The sequence below is a fragment of the Cetorhinus maximus genome, chromosome 3 (genome assembly GCF_964194155.1).
Source record: "Cetorhinus maximus chromosome 3, sCetMax3.hap1.1, whole genome shotgun sequence".
Lineage (NCBI taxonomy): Eukaryota > Metazoa > Chordata > Chondrichthyes > Lamniformes > Cetorhinidae > Cetorhinus > Cetorhinus maximus.
In genome coordinates, this window is record NC_135881.1 from 12,656,902 (window position 1) to 12,673,966 (window position 17,065).

The 17,065-nt window shown below is 49.5% G+C and overlaps 1 protein-coding gene across 2 annotated transcripts in view; it reads left to right on the top strand.

Annotated features, from left to right (window-relative positions):
* The first annotated feature begins 4,561 nt into the window (after window positions 1-4,561).
* LOC144675995 (pituitary adenylate cyclase-activating polypeptide type I receptor-like) overlaps window positions 4,562-17,065 on the top strand; it is a 189,902-nt gene continuing 177,398 nt past the window's right edge. For both annotated transcript variants that reach the window (XM_078536516.1, XM_078536524.1), the window contains exon 1: window positions 4,562-4,643. The gene's annotated coding sequence lies outside the window, so the exon portion shown is untranslated. The remainder of the gene's footprint in view (window positions 4,644-17,065) is intronic.

Genomic DNA, 17,065 nt, shown 5'->3' on the forward strand with positions numbered 1-17,065 from the left:
CACAAAGCCGACTGGTGCACGCCGCCTTCAAACAAACGTGTGCCGGGTGCCACGAGGTTCCACGTACGCCACTGACTTAACCTTGAAGGCAGGGCTTGCGTCTTAAGAGAACGAGTATTCGGTGGTGCGCAAATACATTACCCGTGGGAAGCAGTTCAGTTGCTCCGCGTTTGATTGCGAGCCTGGTAACTGATCCATGCTCGTTGTGCTCGATTGTTTACGCCTGAGGGGTGGACTTCGAGAAGAAGTAAACAAACCGTAGAGCTCGCTGGAAGCTGCCGGGGGCATGGAGCAGACATTTTAAAGCACTGGGTAGAATTTTCTGGCTGTCGGGCGGGCGGAGTGGGAGCGGGCGCGGATCCGATCGCTGCCTGCAATCGGGTCCGCGCCACCATTTTACACGGGAGGGCCAATTAAGGCCGCCCAGCATGAATCGCCGCTCCCGAGGACAGCGGGAGTGGGCAGGCAGCGGCGGGACTGCAATGAATCCCGGGTCCAATGGCGACCCAGCAGCCTGTTTTAATAAGTTACTGCAGCCTTTCAAAGGCCGCGAATCATGGCCAGTGGAAGGGGTTTCCAAGGCACTGCTGGTGAGTGGGCCAGGCAGAAAGGTAGGGCAGGGGAGGCACTGTGCCCCTTGATTTTCGGATGATTGCATTGCTGCCCTCCTCGAGGAGGTGGCGGCACAGCAGGAGGTCCTTGTACCCCAGGACGGCAGGAGGGGGCCCCCCCCCCACATGACGAAACCTGCCTGGGAGGAGGTGGTGAACTCCTGCAACGTGGTGCAGCGCACCTGGATCCAGTGTTGCAAGCGCTTCAACGACCTGTTGCGCTCAGGGAGTACCATGTTGGCGCGCGAGGGGACAGGCCTAACATCTTTGTGTTGAGTGTTCAGCATCAGCGGAGCAGGGCTGGGAGAAGGAGCAGCAGGGGCCCCCTCTCACACCTGAGGACCCTGAAGTCTAACCAGCATCACACCATCTCTGCCAGGCAAGTACCAGCACAGATACTAGCACCTCGATGGGAATTAAAACATCGGCTAGTGTCCCGAGGCACAGCCATGAGGGCACTTCACAGCCGCTGGAGGAGCTGGCAGAGACAGAGAGTGCCCATGGCGCCAGCAGTCGGAGGACTGCAGGGGACCAGGCACATGCTCAGTTGGTGCCTGATGATGTGCCTGCGGAGTCGTCCGCGATGCAGCAAACGCAGGAAATGCGGCCGGGTGTGCGGGAGCATCTGGTGGAGATACATGAGGCTATGCTTGGCTTGGAGTCCTTGGTGGAGGAGTCTATACAGACGATCGCCGAAGCAATGAGCCTCATGGTCGAGCACCATGCGTCCTCCATGGAGAGAGTGGTGACTCTCGTGGAGAGGCTCATCCAGGAGACCAATCAGGGCTTCCTGGGGATGCGCTCTGACCAGCAAGCCCTCACATTGGCATTGACCTCAGCTGGTCAGTGCCAGTGTGGGAGATGGCCTGGGCACCAAGTTTCCCAGCTCGGTGCCCATCCATCCACGGTGAGCAGGGAGGTCCGAAGCGACCTCACATCGGTGCAGCAGCTGCCTGTCGTCTCTGCGGGCACCTCTCAGGGCGCCCCGGATGAGGGCGGCGGCTCCTCCACCCCTCTGCCAGTGACTGTTGCATCCGGTGAGGCTGCAACGACTGGGGAGATGCCAGCTGTAGAACTGGCAGCTCCCTCCCAGGCGGGGCCAGCACAGGCTCCACGGGCCAGAGGACAACTGCCAAGGTCATCAAGGCCAACAGGACAGCAGAGTGAGCAGGCTGCCTCACAAGCCACTCCCACTCGATGGGTCAGCACCAAGACGTAGCACCCGAAAACGTAAACATAAGGCACCTTAGGCACATCACGGGTTTATCACTGATGCTTTTGTGTTGGGCTGAGATGAGCTCCATATGCGTTGGTGTGATTTTTAACACCTTTGTCATTTTGTTTCATTAAGTTTCTTTGGCTGTAATATTAAATTCAGACATGTCACTATGGCTGAGGTTGCCTCTTTTCTTCTGCAGGTGGATGGTTTCCAAAAATGTTCTGAGTGTTTTGTCGGACATTCAGCTTTATTAACAAGGCCCTTAGTTACTGTTCCTAACCAGGCAGATTTTGCACTTAGGTATCGAGTATGGAGCCTACAGCCCAGGCTTGTCCTGGAGGTCCATATTTGGGGTGTTAGTTGAAGGTTCGTTGGATTAAAGCCTCCCGGGTGTCCCTGCCTCCCTGGAGTATGCCCGGGTCAGCGTCTACCCCCTCAGCATTTCCCTGTGCGTGCTCATCCTCGGACTCACTGCTGGACTCATCCTGTGCAGCCGCAGCCACTGCGTCGACGTCTTCATCGTCCACTGTGTCCCCTCTTTCCAGCACAAGATTGTGGAGAGCGCAGCATGTAACCACTATCAGTGACACACGATCTGGGGTGTGCGCCCTCTGAGCGGTCCAGGCATCGGAAGCGCATCTTGAGAAGACCAATGGCTCTCTCCACCACAGCCCTTGTGGAGGCTCCTATTGTAGCACTGCTCAGCTTCTGTTCTTGGATGGTGGAGAGGCATCATGAGCCACCTTCTGAGGGGAGAGCCCTTGTCACCCAGCAGCCATCCATCCAGCCGGGACCTGGAGCGTCTGAGGATGTAGGCGTCATGGGAGCTGCCTGGGTACCTTGCACAGACTTGTAGAATCAGCATCCTGTGATCACACACTATCTGCACGTTCATGGAGTGGAAGCCCTTCCTGTTGACGAAGGCACCGGGCTCACCTGCTGGCGCCTTGATGGCTACATGTGTACAGTCTATTGCACCCTGGACACGGGGGAAGCCAGCAATGGACGCGAAGCCTCTGGCTCGCTGTGTCTGGCTTGCCTGGTCCCAAGGTGGTGGATGAAGGTCAATGCACGTCTAAACAGAGCATCTGTAACCTGCTTGACATGAGTGTGGACAGCTGATTGGGAGACACCACAAAGATCACCCACCGAGCCCTGGAAGGAGCCAGAGGCATAGAAGTTGAGGGCAGCTGTGACCTTCAGAGCCGCTGGCATGGGGTGTCCACCCACACAGTTAGGGGAGATCTCAGGGCCAATCATCTGACAGATATAGTTGACTGTCTCCCTTGAGAGTCGGAGCCTCCTTCGGCACTGCACCTCAGACATACTGAGGTAGCTGCTTCGCCGCCTGTATACCCTGGCAGCAGGATAGTGGCGTTTTCTGCGGCCCCTTCCACCTTGGACAACCTCTTGGCCCTGTGCCCCTTGTGCCTGCACCTGTCCTCCCAAAGGTGGCTCCCCTGGAGGCTGACTGTCCACTCCTGGCCTCCTCCTTATTCTATCCCTCCCTTCCTCCTCAGAGGAGGTGTCTCCAGTGGACAGTTCAGCTCCAAATCCCCAGGCTAAGGGAAGGCTTCCTGAAACCTGCAGGCCCAAAAAAGATTCCTCACTGCAGAGTGCTGACCTGAAGGTTGTGAGTCCAGACCAAGCAGCTGGTATGCGTTTTGAAGTCTTGCAGATCACACAGGCAAGTATCAGTAACTTAAAAAAATCCATATTTGACTGAGTACACTTGCGACCCCACTGAGCCCTCTTATCCTGCCCGTGGATGAGGTTGAGACAAATGTGTCCTACCCACCTGCCCGTTGTGTCTGTGCGCTGACCTGAAGATCGCACGAGTGCGGAAAAATTGCCATCGATTGGCGCCTCAAGGGTTTTAAGCGGCCCGTTAATTAAAGGCGGGCGCGCATCGGAGATCAACACACGCCCACCGATGAAATATCGCGATGGCGCGCGGTGACATCGGGACGCTCGCCCGACATCACCGCGCGTCGTTTTACGCGTGTGCGTGCGGTCCCCGCCCCCGCACGTCAACGGCAAAATTCTGCCCCTTGTTGTAATTGCCTTTAAGGGGTAGCAGCATGACATCATCAGAAGGGAAATGTGTCATGTGATCCGGCCTTAGTTTCACTTTTGCTTTGAGCTGTGCACACACAGCTCTGACGCGTAACTCTTCTCATGTGCCTAGTCTTAATAAATGAACCCCCGTGCTAACTCAGTCCCCCATGAGCAATTGGCGTCTTGTGCCTTGTACAGTAAATAAGCCCAAGGCATTACATCAGTATAATAACACAACACTGGTGTCATCTCTGCATAGCTTTGAGATATAAAATATATAACGCCAGCCACGGGATGGCGTGAGGCTCGACTACCATGCGACCGACTTAATTTTTCAGCCTGAACCCGTCGTTGTAATTTCAAAATTTCAGCTCCCGCATAAATAACTCACCCCACCTGCTACGTGTCCCACCCCTGGAGTCATCATTAAACTCAGCCCCTAGGAGAGCGGGCTCAATCCCTGGGGCACAAGCAAAACATAACGGACAGGCCCAAGAAATGACGCCCCTCTTGGGACAACATAGACCGGACAGGTTCCCAATAGGATATGTCCATTTTTTACGGGGAAAGGTTGTAGACTTTGTGCAAGACGGTTTTAAGGCTATACCGTGCTATAATAAGAAGCTTCCTATTCCCCGTCCTCCATTATATGTAACCACCTCTTTCACCTATTCCAGATATTCCCCTGGACGACGGGCTGAGTACACGGCCTGAAACACCGAGGGCTACCCGTTCTCCGAGGGAACTCTCCTGAGGTAACAACTGCTCTTTCCAGAGCAAATTTTACACGGCGTAACTGTAAGGTTATCTTGTTACGATGTACCTGCTCTCCCCACGAAAACCTTTAAACGGCTTTGAAGACTTTGTCGTGGTCGATGTGTGTTTTTTCCTTCGCATTGGCGAGGTGCATGTAGCTGTGGGGCGGATAAAATTTGCCGCTCCAACAAATCCGCCAGCTTGTTTTTGACGATTTGATCGAGGCTAGTTACTGCTTCATCAACGCTGGCTTTGAGGAAAGAAAAAGAGATTTGATTGGTTTGTTTCATGCTGGTTACTAACTGTGGTAGCCTTTTATCTCAATGGAGATAGTGTCCAGGGATATTAAATAGAGGCTCTTTGGGAAAAATTGAGGCTGCTTCTGAGAATGATGCGCAATGTTTTGGATTATTTTTTTTTAAAAAAAAGGGGCTCGTTGAGGGGACTGTTTTAAAAAAGCTTGCACTTTTCACATCCACGGGACATCGCGAACGAAGCCCCTTTGAAGGGTAGCCACTGCTGTAGGAAACGCAATCGTCCATTTTTTGCAAAGGAAGCTCCCACCAACAGCAACGTGATAATGGCCGGAGAATCTGCTTTTGTGATTACCGGTGGACGGATAAATATTGGGCAGGACACCGGGGAGAACTCCCCTGCTCCTCTTTAAAATAGTGCCACGGGATCTTTTGCATCCACCCGAGCGGGGCAGATCAGGTCTCCTGTTTAATGCCCCATCTGAAAGATGGCACCTCCAACAGTGCAGCACTCCCTCAGCACTGCACTGGGAAGGTCAGCCTCGATGTTTGTGTTCAAGCCCTGGAGCGGAATCTGGAACTTTGTGACTCTAGGACAAGGTGTATTAGAATATTATATAAGATGATTAATTTGGGAGATGTAGTAAGTGGGACAGGCTTGGGAGGAACAGATAACTTTTGTGATTTTCCTCTGTGTATATGTGTTTGTCCTAGACTAATTGATGGGGGTTGATTGCTGTGGTTAGTCGATAACTCCCATTGTCATGGACTGTGTGTGACTATCAAAAATGGTAGAAGGCAAACTAGGTAGACTGTGGTTATTATTCATCTAGCAATTTCTAAGCTTCTATGCTCCGAACATCATGGATGATTGGAAAATTGTACAGAGTGAGCATCCAAATTCATGATGTATAGTTCAGCTGGGATTGCACTGCACCAACAGCATTTAGGACAGCGTATTATTCCTTGAGTTTAAGAGGAACAATGATCATTAACGGTATTGATTTAATGCTTTGCGTTTAAAGGTTAGTCATCAATTGTCTGGTAAGTAAGTGTCCTTTTAATTTCACGAGTTCACTGAGGTGAATTAATAATTGTCGGCCAACCTTGCCTGTTCCTCAGCTGCACTGGGTTTCATCTCTGGACATTTTATGAGGGGCCTTCCATCTATTAGTCTATAATGCTGAGCTGGGACTAGTCTCCCTCAACTGTATGGCCTAGTGAGCGAACCAACAATGTGAATCGTCTAAACTTCTTCAATCAGGACCAACCAATTGGAAGGGAGAATCCCGGCCTGGGAGCTTGGCGTGCCCCGACTTCAGTCAATTGTTGTGTAAACGCGCGAAGGGGGGCAGTGAAGTCCATGATGTGTAATGTGTCCGTGCGCACAAATGTTCTTATGTCAGCCACTTGGCTTCCATTATAATGGTGCGTGAATGGTTGGAAGGGTTGTTGGCTTAGCCACAGCAGCTTTTCAAAATGATTTGTTTCCCAAGCGTCATGGGGTAGGCCTTTTTACCCCTGAGGCAGTGTGTGTACCATCTATGAGACGCATTGCTGGAAGTCACCAAGGCTCCTTCGACAGCACCTTCCAAACCCACGACCACTACCACCTAGAAGGACCAGGGCAGCAGATACATGGGAACACCACCACCCGGAAGTTCTCCTCCAAGCCACTCGCCATCCTGACTTGGAAATATATCGCCGTTCCTTCACTGTCGCTGGGTCAAAATCCTGGAACTCCCTCCCTAACAGCACTGTGGGTGTACCTACACCACATGGACTGCAGCGGTTCAAGAAGGCAGCCTCACCCCCACCTTCCCAAGGGCAACTAAGGGTGGGCAATAAATGCTGGCCCAGCCAGCGAAGCCCACACCCTATGAATGAATTTTTAAAAAAAATAGCTTGCATTGATATAGCATCTATAATGCAGTGAGCTGTTCACAGGAACATAGTCGGACAAAAATGTGACACCGAAACACGTAAGGGGATGTTGAGACCTGACCAAAAGCTTGGCAGATAAAGAGGCAGGTTTTAAGGAGCATCCTAAAGGTAGAGATGGAGGGGATTCCAGGTCTTGAGGCCTGGGCAGCTGAAAGCACGGCCGCCAACGCTGAGCGATAGAAATCAGGGATGCGCGAGAGATCGGACTCGGAAACACGGGGCTCCCTGAAGGTTTTAGGGCCGGACAGTTCAAAGCGAGTCTGAACCGCACTGCTAGTCTGCCTGTTGCACGTTGCCAGTGTGTTCAGCTGAATGGCATATCTCCCTCATCACCATATGGCATCTCAGGCGGTGGCCAGATAGGAACAGATGCTACTCGTCACCAACTCGTTTGACCTACTTCTGAGTAGGGGATTGCGAAATGATAATAAAACTCACGCACACAAACTAAAGGGCGGTGCCAGACATTTTGATTTTAATCGCCTTCAAGTTTTAGTTTCCCCACCCCCTCCGCCCCCAAACGCACAGCGTGATGCTGTGACCGAGGGAAAAGCTCGGGCGAGAGCTGCAAGAACGAGTCCCAGTTTAAAGAACCTCAACCACGCTGACATGGTGTAAAGGAAATTGATATTATCTATGGGCTAGGAAGGCCTGGTAGAGGTATGTAAAATAATTAAAGGGCAGGATAGCATCCCCAGCTTAAAAAGATTGGGAGGACCAGGGAATATGTGCATAAACCATATCCATGTAGGAATAGACTGGGTGTTGATGGTTCTTTTCCCACAGAGCAGTGAGTGCCTGGACTAGAAGATTGTGGGTTAAGTCCCACTCTGAGACTGGAGCACAAAACCTTTAGTGCTGCACTGTCAGAGGTACTGCACTGTCTGAGTGAGATATTAAACCCAGGCCCCGGGTGTGAAAGGTCCCGTGGCACTATATTGATCAAGAGCAGGGGAAAATCCCAGCCACTATTTATCCCTCAACCAACATCATCATCTTGCTGTTTGTTGGATCTTGCTGTGCACAAGTTAGCTGCTGCATTTCCCACATTACGACAGTGACTGCACTTCAGACATGACTTCATTGGCTGCTATGTGCTTTCCTTTCTTTGTCTCTTTCTGGGATTGTTCTGTTTGAAGAATACTTTGAGAGGACCTCAATGAAACTTAAACAAATTATATGAGGGGAGTGCGTAAAGTTATTCTGTATAGAGAGGGGTTCAAACACCTGGGGCACACTGGTTAGAAGGTAGAAATTAGGAGTGGATTTTAATATTCATTTACAGGATGTGGGCTTCGCTGGCCGGGCCAGCATTTATTGCCCATCCCTAATTGCCCTTGAGAAGGTGATGGTGAGCTGCCTTTTTGCAGTCCATGTGGTGTAGGTGCACCCACAGTGCTGTTAGGGAGGGAGTTCCGGGATTTTGACCCAGCGGCAGTGAAGGAACGGCGATATATTTCCAAGATGGTGAGTGGCATGGCGGGGACCTTCTGGGGTGATGATGTTCCCCTCTACCAGCTGTCCTTGCCCTTCTAGATGGTAGCAGTCATTGGTTTGGAAGGTGCTATCTAAAGAGCGTTGCTGAGTTGCTGAAGTGCATCTTGTAGATGGTACACGCTGCTGCCACTATGTATCAGTGGTGGAGGGAGTGAACGTTTGTGAAAGGGGTGCTAATCAAGTGGGCTGCTTTGTCCTGGATAGTGTCAAACTTCTTGAGTGTTGTGGGAGCTGCACTCATTCCAGGCAAGTGGGGAGTATTCCATCACACTCCTGACTTGTGCCTTGTAGATGGTGGACAGGCTTTGGGGAGTCAGGAAGTGGTATTCGTCGCACGATTTCTAACCTCTGACCTGCTCTTGTAGCCACAGTATTTATATATTGCTAGCCCAGCTCAGTTTCTGGTCAATGGTAACCCCCAGGATGCTGATGGTGGGGGATTCAGTGATGGTAATGCCATTGAACATCAAGGGGCAACAGTTAGATTCTCTCTTGTTGGAGACGGTCATTGCCTGACACTTGTGTGGTATGAATGTTACTTGCCACTTGACAGCCCAAGACTGGATATTGTCCAGGTCTTGCTGCAATTGGACATGGACTGCTTCAGTATCTGAGGAGTCGCGAATGGTGCTGAACGTTGTACAATCATCAGCGAACATCCCCACTTCTGACCTTATGATGGAAGGAAGTTCGTTGATGAAGCAGCTGAAGATGGTTGGGCCGAGGGCACTGCCCTGGGTAGGCAACGAAATGATGGTTAGTGGAATTTGAGGTACTATTGAGGCAAAGACTGATAAGTATTTCAAGATGGAGAATAGAAAAAGGTAGGAAGAATTTGCAGGGAAAAGAGCATTTAGCTCTTGAAGAACAAGCCACAAGCAAAAATATGCTATTGGTGTAATTGGCCAAACCACCTCTTTCCGTGCGTTAGTCTTCACATGATTTTTATACCCATAGGACAACAAGTGTTACAGCATAAATTGAAGTGAAAATATAAAGCACCAATCTGATTGGATGCACTCATCAGTTCAGTCAGTATTGATTGACCTGCTTGCACAGTAATACAAAAATAAAGAACACTCTGTACTTCCCCGAGAGCGGTGAGATGTCCTATTTGATTTAAACAAAATAAACCTCCCACCTACTCTCCGGTATGCTCTGTCTGAGACCAACGTAAACAAGACCCTGCACATTGAGCGGAGTTTTACTATGCCAGCGGGATTTTACAGTCCCTTCTCTGCTACGACAGGGCTGTAGAATTCTGCCCACTGTGCCCACTGTCTGGTGCTCTCTGTCTATCTCTCAAACAAATACTGAATTAAATCTTACAACTCTACACATTTCCAATATTCTCACACCTTACCACCAGTTGTGTTAACTTCTGCCCATTACAAATTCCTGTGTCCACATTTATAATAGGTTTTGCCTGTGTAATAATTCTCTCTCTCTCTCTCGCTGTTTGCAGGTAGATGTTTTAATTAAAAGCTAGAACAGGCTTCTCATTAGTATAGACTGATCATGATTAAATGGAATTTGTTTGCCCACAGTTTTCACACAGTTTCTAATGATCCCCTCCCGCCATTCCCTTGTTCATGACATTCCTCTATCAGCTGCTGGACTGAGAAGGTCATGTCAATTGTAGGCCTCCCAGTCCCGAAACCACACTGGGATTCAGGATAGATGCGCTCTGTCAGGATCTGCAGCCTGACAAGGGGAACATGGGCCAATGCTTTTCCCATGATGCTCAGCAGGGCGATGCCCCCGATAGTTGTGACAAACACTGTAGTCACCCCTGAGCTTGTGCAGGGTCACAATCTTTGCATCAAGCACGCCCTGTGTTCCTGGAGTGCTGGCTTCCCATTCTGGATGAGTTCAGGTGGTTTCGCATCAGCACCTGGAGCGTTGTCCGTGGCAAGTAGCTTTACTATCCTCCCACGCCCAGTTCTACCATGACAGGCAGGCTTCCTCCGGTGCAGCGAGCTTCCCCAGCAAGTATTCTCCCTAAAGTACAACTCGAGGCAGTGTTCCACCCACCTCTGTAACTGTTTATTGCCGTTGGCGATGACCTCCCTGGCCATGAAGCTGTTTTCTTTACTGATGCGCCTGTTGCCTTTTTGGCCCCTTTGTACATGCCCCTCGCGTTCCCTCTGTCAAAAGGAACCTGGGTGTTCTGGCAGAGTTGCAATCAGTAGTCATTGGCACACCGCCTAGCAGCTTTGTTGGACTTTTTATTTTGAGTCACTCTAAGTGGATTCAGAGCCTTCTCGCTTGGATCCCTCTTGTAATTAATCACGGAATGGTCATAGCACAGAAGGAGGCCATTCAGCCTGTCATGTCTGCGCTGGCTCTCCGCAGGAGGGGTTTACCTAGTGCCACTCCCTGGCCCTCTCCTTGTAGCCCTGCACACACTTCCTCTCCAGGTAGTGACCCAATTCCCGACTAAGTGCCTCAATTGATTGATTGACAAAGGAGTAAAAGAGTATAGGGGGTAGGAAGGAAAGGGGAGTTGAGACCACAGTCAGATGAACCATGATGTTATTGAATGGCAGAACAGGCTCAAGGGGCCAAATGGCCTACTCCTGCTCCTAATTCATATGTTCATATGTACGATTGAACCTGCCTCCACCACACACTCAGGCAGCGCATTCCAGATCCTAACCACTCGCTATGTGGAAACCGTTTCTACTCAGGTCTCCACTGCTGCTTTTGCCAATTACCTTAAATCTGTGCCCCCTGGTTCTCGATCCTTCCACCAATGGGAACAGTTTCTCTCCATCTACTCTGTCCAGACCCCTCATGATTGTTGACTATCTCTATCAGATCTCCTCCTAAATTTTTCTCCAAGGAAAACAGTCCCAACCTCTTCAATCTATCTACGTAACTGAAGTTTCTCATTCCTGGAATCTTTTCTGCACTCTCTCTGCTGCCTTCACCTCCTCCCTAAAGCATGGTGCCCAGAACTGGACACAATACTCCAGTTGAGTCCAAGAGTGGACTGCTGGGCTTCAATGACTAGTTCAAGGCTAACATCACTGTGATGGAACCCGTCACCATTTTTCCACTCTTGCTTCCCATATGCTGAGAGCACGGTGTTGGAGATGGTGTCTTGAAATATGTTCCATTTCACTTCTGCGCTCTGTGTGGGAATGCTGGAGGGTGCCTGTTCAGTCAAGTGGAGTTGGTTTAACCTGGCAGGTAATGGGAATGGTTCCTTTCTCTCTACTCCTGTACAGCCACCTCCATGATTTTGAACACCTCTATCAAATCGCCTCTCAACCTTTTCATCTCCAAGGAGAACAGCCCCATCTTCACCAATCTATCCACGCAACTGAAGTTTCACTTTGGCTTGTTTGGCCTGCATTGTGGTATGGATTTTGAACCTTCTGGGTCAGTCTCCCATTAAACATTTGATGTATATTTTGTTTCCACAGCCTTCATTAAGATGCTTGGCTATTTACTCCTTGGAATTAATTTTACAAACATTCCATACAAACAACATTATTAACATCCTAGGGGTTACCATTGACCAGAAACTGAACTGGACCAGCCATATAAATATTGTAGCTACCAGAGAAGGTCAAAGGCTAGGAATCCTGCGATGAGTAACTCACTTCCTGACTCCCCAAAGCCTGTCCACCATCTACAAGGAACAAGTCAGGAGTGTGATGGAATACTCCCCACTTGCCTGGATGAGTGCAGGTCCAGCAACAGTCAAGAAGCTTGACACCATCCAGGAGAAAGCAGTCCACTTGATTGGAACTCCATCGACCACCTTCAACGTCCACTTACACCGATGCACAGTAGCAGCAGTGTGTACCATCTACAAGATGCACTTCAGCAACTCAGCAAAGCTCCTTTGCCAGCACCATCCAAACCCACGACCACTACCATCTAGAAGGACAAGGGCAGCGGATAGATGGGAAAACCACCACCTGGAAGTTCCCCTCCAAGTCACTCACCATCCTGACTTGGAAATATATCGCCGTTCCTTCACTGTCCTGGGTCAAAACCCTGGAACTCCCTAACAGCACAGTGGGTGTACCTACGCTACATGGACTGCAGTGGTTCATGAAGGCAGCTCACCACCACCTTCTCAAGGACAATTAGGGACAGGAAGTAAATACTGGCCTAGTTAGTGAGGCTCACATCCTATGAATGAATAAAATCAAAACACATGTGCCTAGTGTGTTACAGGAATGGTAGCAGTGGTATGTACCAATAGCAGCCTGGACTAATGCTGCAGAGCCATGGGTTCAAATCCCGCTATTATAAATTAAATACATCTGAAACATGAAGTTAGTGTTAGCAATGGTGACCATACCATATTTTGGTATAAAAGTTCACCGGGTTCACAAATGCCCTATAGGAAAGGAAATCTGTCCTTACATGGTCTGCCCTTACAGGTGTGTGAGGTTCTGTAAAAATGTTGCTGATGAGCAACGCTCCACACCAAGATCGTGTAATCGTGAATTTTCCCTTTCTCATCCAAGTAAATCGTAAAAAGCTCGAGTCTTAAGTTGTGGTGAGATATTGCAGGAATGTGCCCACCATCTTCCCCCAACTAACCATTTGTTTCCTGCCGCAGTCCCAGTATTCTGTACGAACCTTATAGTGATTCGTTAATGGGTACACCTGGGCGGAGCAACAACAGCATCAAACCGGGCCTGTAATATATGGTTTCCCTCAACATTTCTGCCTTGTTAGGGGAAAGTGAAAGATCCCACGGCATCGTTTTGAAGAAAAGCAGGTGAGTTCTCTCTGGCGTCCTGGTCAACGTCCATCCCTCACTCAACGTCCCCACAAGACATCCTATCATCGCTGTGGTAACATTGCTGTTTGTGGGAGCTTGCTGTGCACAAATTGGCTGCTGTGTTTTCGACATTACAACAATGACCACACTTCAAGAAGTACTTCATTGCTGTGAAGCGCTTTGAGACGGCCTGGGGTCGTGAAAGGTGCTATGTAAATGTAAAATGACCCTTTTTATCGTGAATTTGATTTGCAAAGCCTTTTTTGTCCCTTACCGTGCTGCTTGCTTACCCACAGTGCTATTGATGCCTCAGCTCTGCTGGACAACCTCCGGCGCCACAATTAAATAACTCCTGAGAGTTTCCTCTGTTCACCCCATCGAGCTAAATGATAAAGCTCCATGTTCAAATGGAATGTGCTTTATATCTCCCCGCAAATAACAAACACGTTACAAATCCATGCCGCATTTCCCGGTGACGTTCTTGACTCCCTCCCCACTCAGGGTGACGGATCCTTCCACCGGTGCGCGATCCCCTGTCTTTTGGGCCGTGGCTTTCCTTTTTGAACGTGTGCGGGAGAGGCACTAACAGAGATCCCCGACCCAGATTTAAGTTGGCTCCTGAAATAATTAGGGAACAGAAAGATAGCGAGACAGCAGCAGTGAATGCGCAGCTATACACGGCCCTCAGACCTCAAAAGTTCGAACGTTCTGCCGTGGTACTGGTGAGTTTACTGGCGCCGCCGTTGATGTACGAATCGGCCAGCAATGTGCGGCCCAGGAAGAGGCAACCCGCAAATCGTGAAATGCCGCGCGCGATGCTGAGTAATTTGTGCGGCTTCGTCATTAGCCTCGCAGAAGCTACAGCTCGCCGACGATTTCCCTGTCAGTTTCGAGATATTGCTGCGGTTTGCATGTTACTTGCCAATTAAATCTGCTGCGGAAATTTAGGGGCTAGCACTTAACAGCGTAAGGACCCGCTTAAAGACGTGATTTAGATTACTGGGGTAATCTGGCCATTGAGCCTCCCTAGTCCTGAATGGGAACAACTTAAGCCAAGAAGTCTCATCCCTACGTTATTCTTCAAGACGATTACAACTGAGTGTTGGCGGAAAAAAGAGACTTTTTTTGTTGGCCTGGCACGCGGAAGAAGATGCCCACGTCACGGGGTGGTTAAGCATGGTCTGCACCTTGCCCGTTGCGAGCAGCGGAAGGGACCATGCTGTTTGATACGATCTGCCTGTCCTTTGGACAATACGGTCTAGCCTCACACTGGCACTGTGACATTCGCAGCTGCATGCAAGGAAATGATTACATTTCTTAATGGGCTCCATCCTGCGCTCAAATTGACCTTCTGAAGTGGAGCAGTCAAATGAGCTTCCTTTCCTTGATGTAGTCGTTGAAAAAAATCTGTCAGCGGGTTCTCCACCGCAAGCCTACCTTCACTGGTCAATAGACGCGTTGGGATTCTTGCAGTTCCACACGCTATAAGATCGATCCTGTCGGCAGCCTCATCAATAGGGCCTGAGCCATTTGCTCACCATGCAAGCTCGATGCTGAAATAGGCGCATCAAAGGCATCCTGCAGGATAATGGCTACTCTGATCACATCATTTCTCACTGTATATCGCGCAAACTCATGAAGGGGCCTAAGGCCGTCACTTTCAGCCCTGAAAAGTGCCCAGCCTACCTCAGATTACCCTGGAAGAGCAAGGTATATCAAAGATTTGAGCAACAGGTGAAGCTAGCTGTTTCACGCTGCCACTATGCAGTAGCAACATGAGCGGAATTCACCACTAACAGGATGCTGCCGTCAAGTCAAAAAGACGTTCTGCCTATCACACAAATGAGTAATGTGGTATATGAATTTCAGTGCCGGTGTGATGCTGGGTATGTAGGCCGTACATCCCAAAGACTGGCGGATTGTATCAAACAGCATGTCCCAGCCACTGTTCACAATGGGCAGGGTACAGACCAAACCCAACCAGCCCCTGCTCGCAAAACCCGAAACACAGTGTCCAACATTAGCTGTGATTCCGCGATTGGATAACATTTGCTAAATAATCCTCAGTGTGCTAAGAATTACACTGATGACCAATTTAAGATTGTTGGTTGGGCTCGCAGTGTGGTGCATTTTGTGTGTACCGGAAGCTACTTGCATGAATACACAAGGCCCTGTTCTTTGCAGACAGAAAGAACATGTGCACACATTGCGGCTGTTTCAGCTGAACAAAATAAGTGACAGCCATTCACTGGTTCATTCCCCAGGGAGATGTCTTGACCGATCAGAGTCAAGCTGCTCGGTTTAAATTTCAAACAATGCTTGGCAGTTAACTGTCGGTCACCGTCAACTGGTGCATTCCCCATGGCAATGTTTCTTCTACCAATCAGAATGCACTTGCCAACCAGTCGGCACTCTCTTCTCTCATAGTATAAAAATGCTGTTTCCCCAGACATTGGCACTTTCGTGCGAATGGTCCTGTTGAGTGCAAGACAGGATGCTTTCAGCAACACTCAAAGTTCTGTACTACCAAATGACTACTTATTACAAAACAAAATTTGATTTTTATTTGTTTTTTTAAAACTTTTCTCACTCTCAAACCAGTCCTTCTTTCCTCTCTAACTCTCTTTCTGCGCCTGATTTGGTTCACCCCATTTTCTTCGGCCGTCACTTTTTCTTTCTCATTCGGAAAGACTCATGAGCTAGGGAGGTAGGTTGTTGTTGGTCCAATTGTTTTACCGAGGCCCCTGTGGCCCTCGTTATCAGCTTACATCTCCAGCAATTGGCGCAAAATTTCCTCAAGCGGAAGACCATAAGACCATAAGACATAGGAGCAGAAATTAGGCCCTTCAGCCCATCGAGTCTGCTCCGCCATTCAATCATGGCTGATAAGTTTCTCAACCCCGTTCTCCCGCCTTCTCCCCGTAACCTTTGATCCCCTTACCAGTCAAGAACCTAACTGTCTCAGTCTTAAATACACTCAATGACCTGGCCTCCACAGCCTTCTGTGGCAATGGAAGGGTGAGGAGTTGGGGGGGTGGAATAAAATCGAGCATTTGCACTATGAAGTGAGGGTGTCACGTTCCAGCAAGATTTGGGCCATTGCTTACAAACCGCCATCTTGATTTGGCTTCGCAGCAAATCGTTTTCAACTCTGCCTTCATTATGCTGAGTGCGCGTTTTTTCTTTCTGGCTTGTGACCCCCCTCTCTTCTCCTCATGGCCCCACGGAGTTGGAGATCACCGCATCTTGCATGACATCCGATTATGAATTGGCGTCCCATTTGACCGTAGACCCTGCCATCTTTTCACTGAAACCACATACTGTTCAGTGGGGCAGGGTCTCAGGGTAAGGGGCTGAGGCGAGGAGAAATTACTTCACTCAATTAAAGGGTTGCGCATTTTTGGTATCCTCTACCCCCAGGTGGTTGTGGGCGCTCCAGCATTGAGTCCATTTGATAATAATAATATTATTAATTTTAAAGGTTGATAAGGCGGGATAGACAGATTTTTGGTCTCTCGAGGAAATCGAGGGATATGGGGAGCAGGCGGGAAAATGGTATTGAAGCCCTTGATCAGCCAGGATCGTATTGAATGGGCGGAACAGGCTCGATGGGCCGAGTGGTCCACACCTCCTCCTATTTCTTGTGTTCACAATAGGAATGATGGATAGCTATCGGAAACAGGAACGCTGACTGAGGATATTTCCCTTGGTGTAGCCCACAGTCGCTAACACATTTGAGCACCCTTCTGTGTTTAGACCCTTCGTAGAGTGAGGACCAACTTGCATTTATATAGAGCCTTTCACAAGCTTGGGGTGCCTCAAAGTACTGTACAGCCAGTGAAGGGCTTCTGAAGTGCAGCCACTGTTATAATGTAGGAAATATGGCAGCCAACTCGCACATGGCAAGATCACCTTAACAGCAATGTGATTTTTAAAAAAATTCTTTCATGGGATGTGGGTGTCACTGGCAAGACCA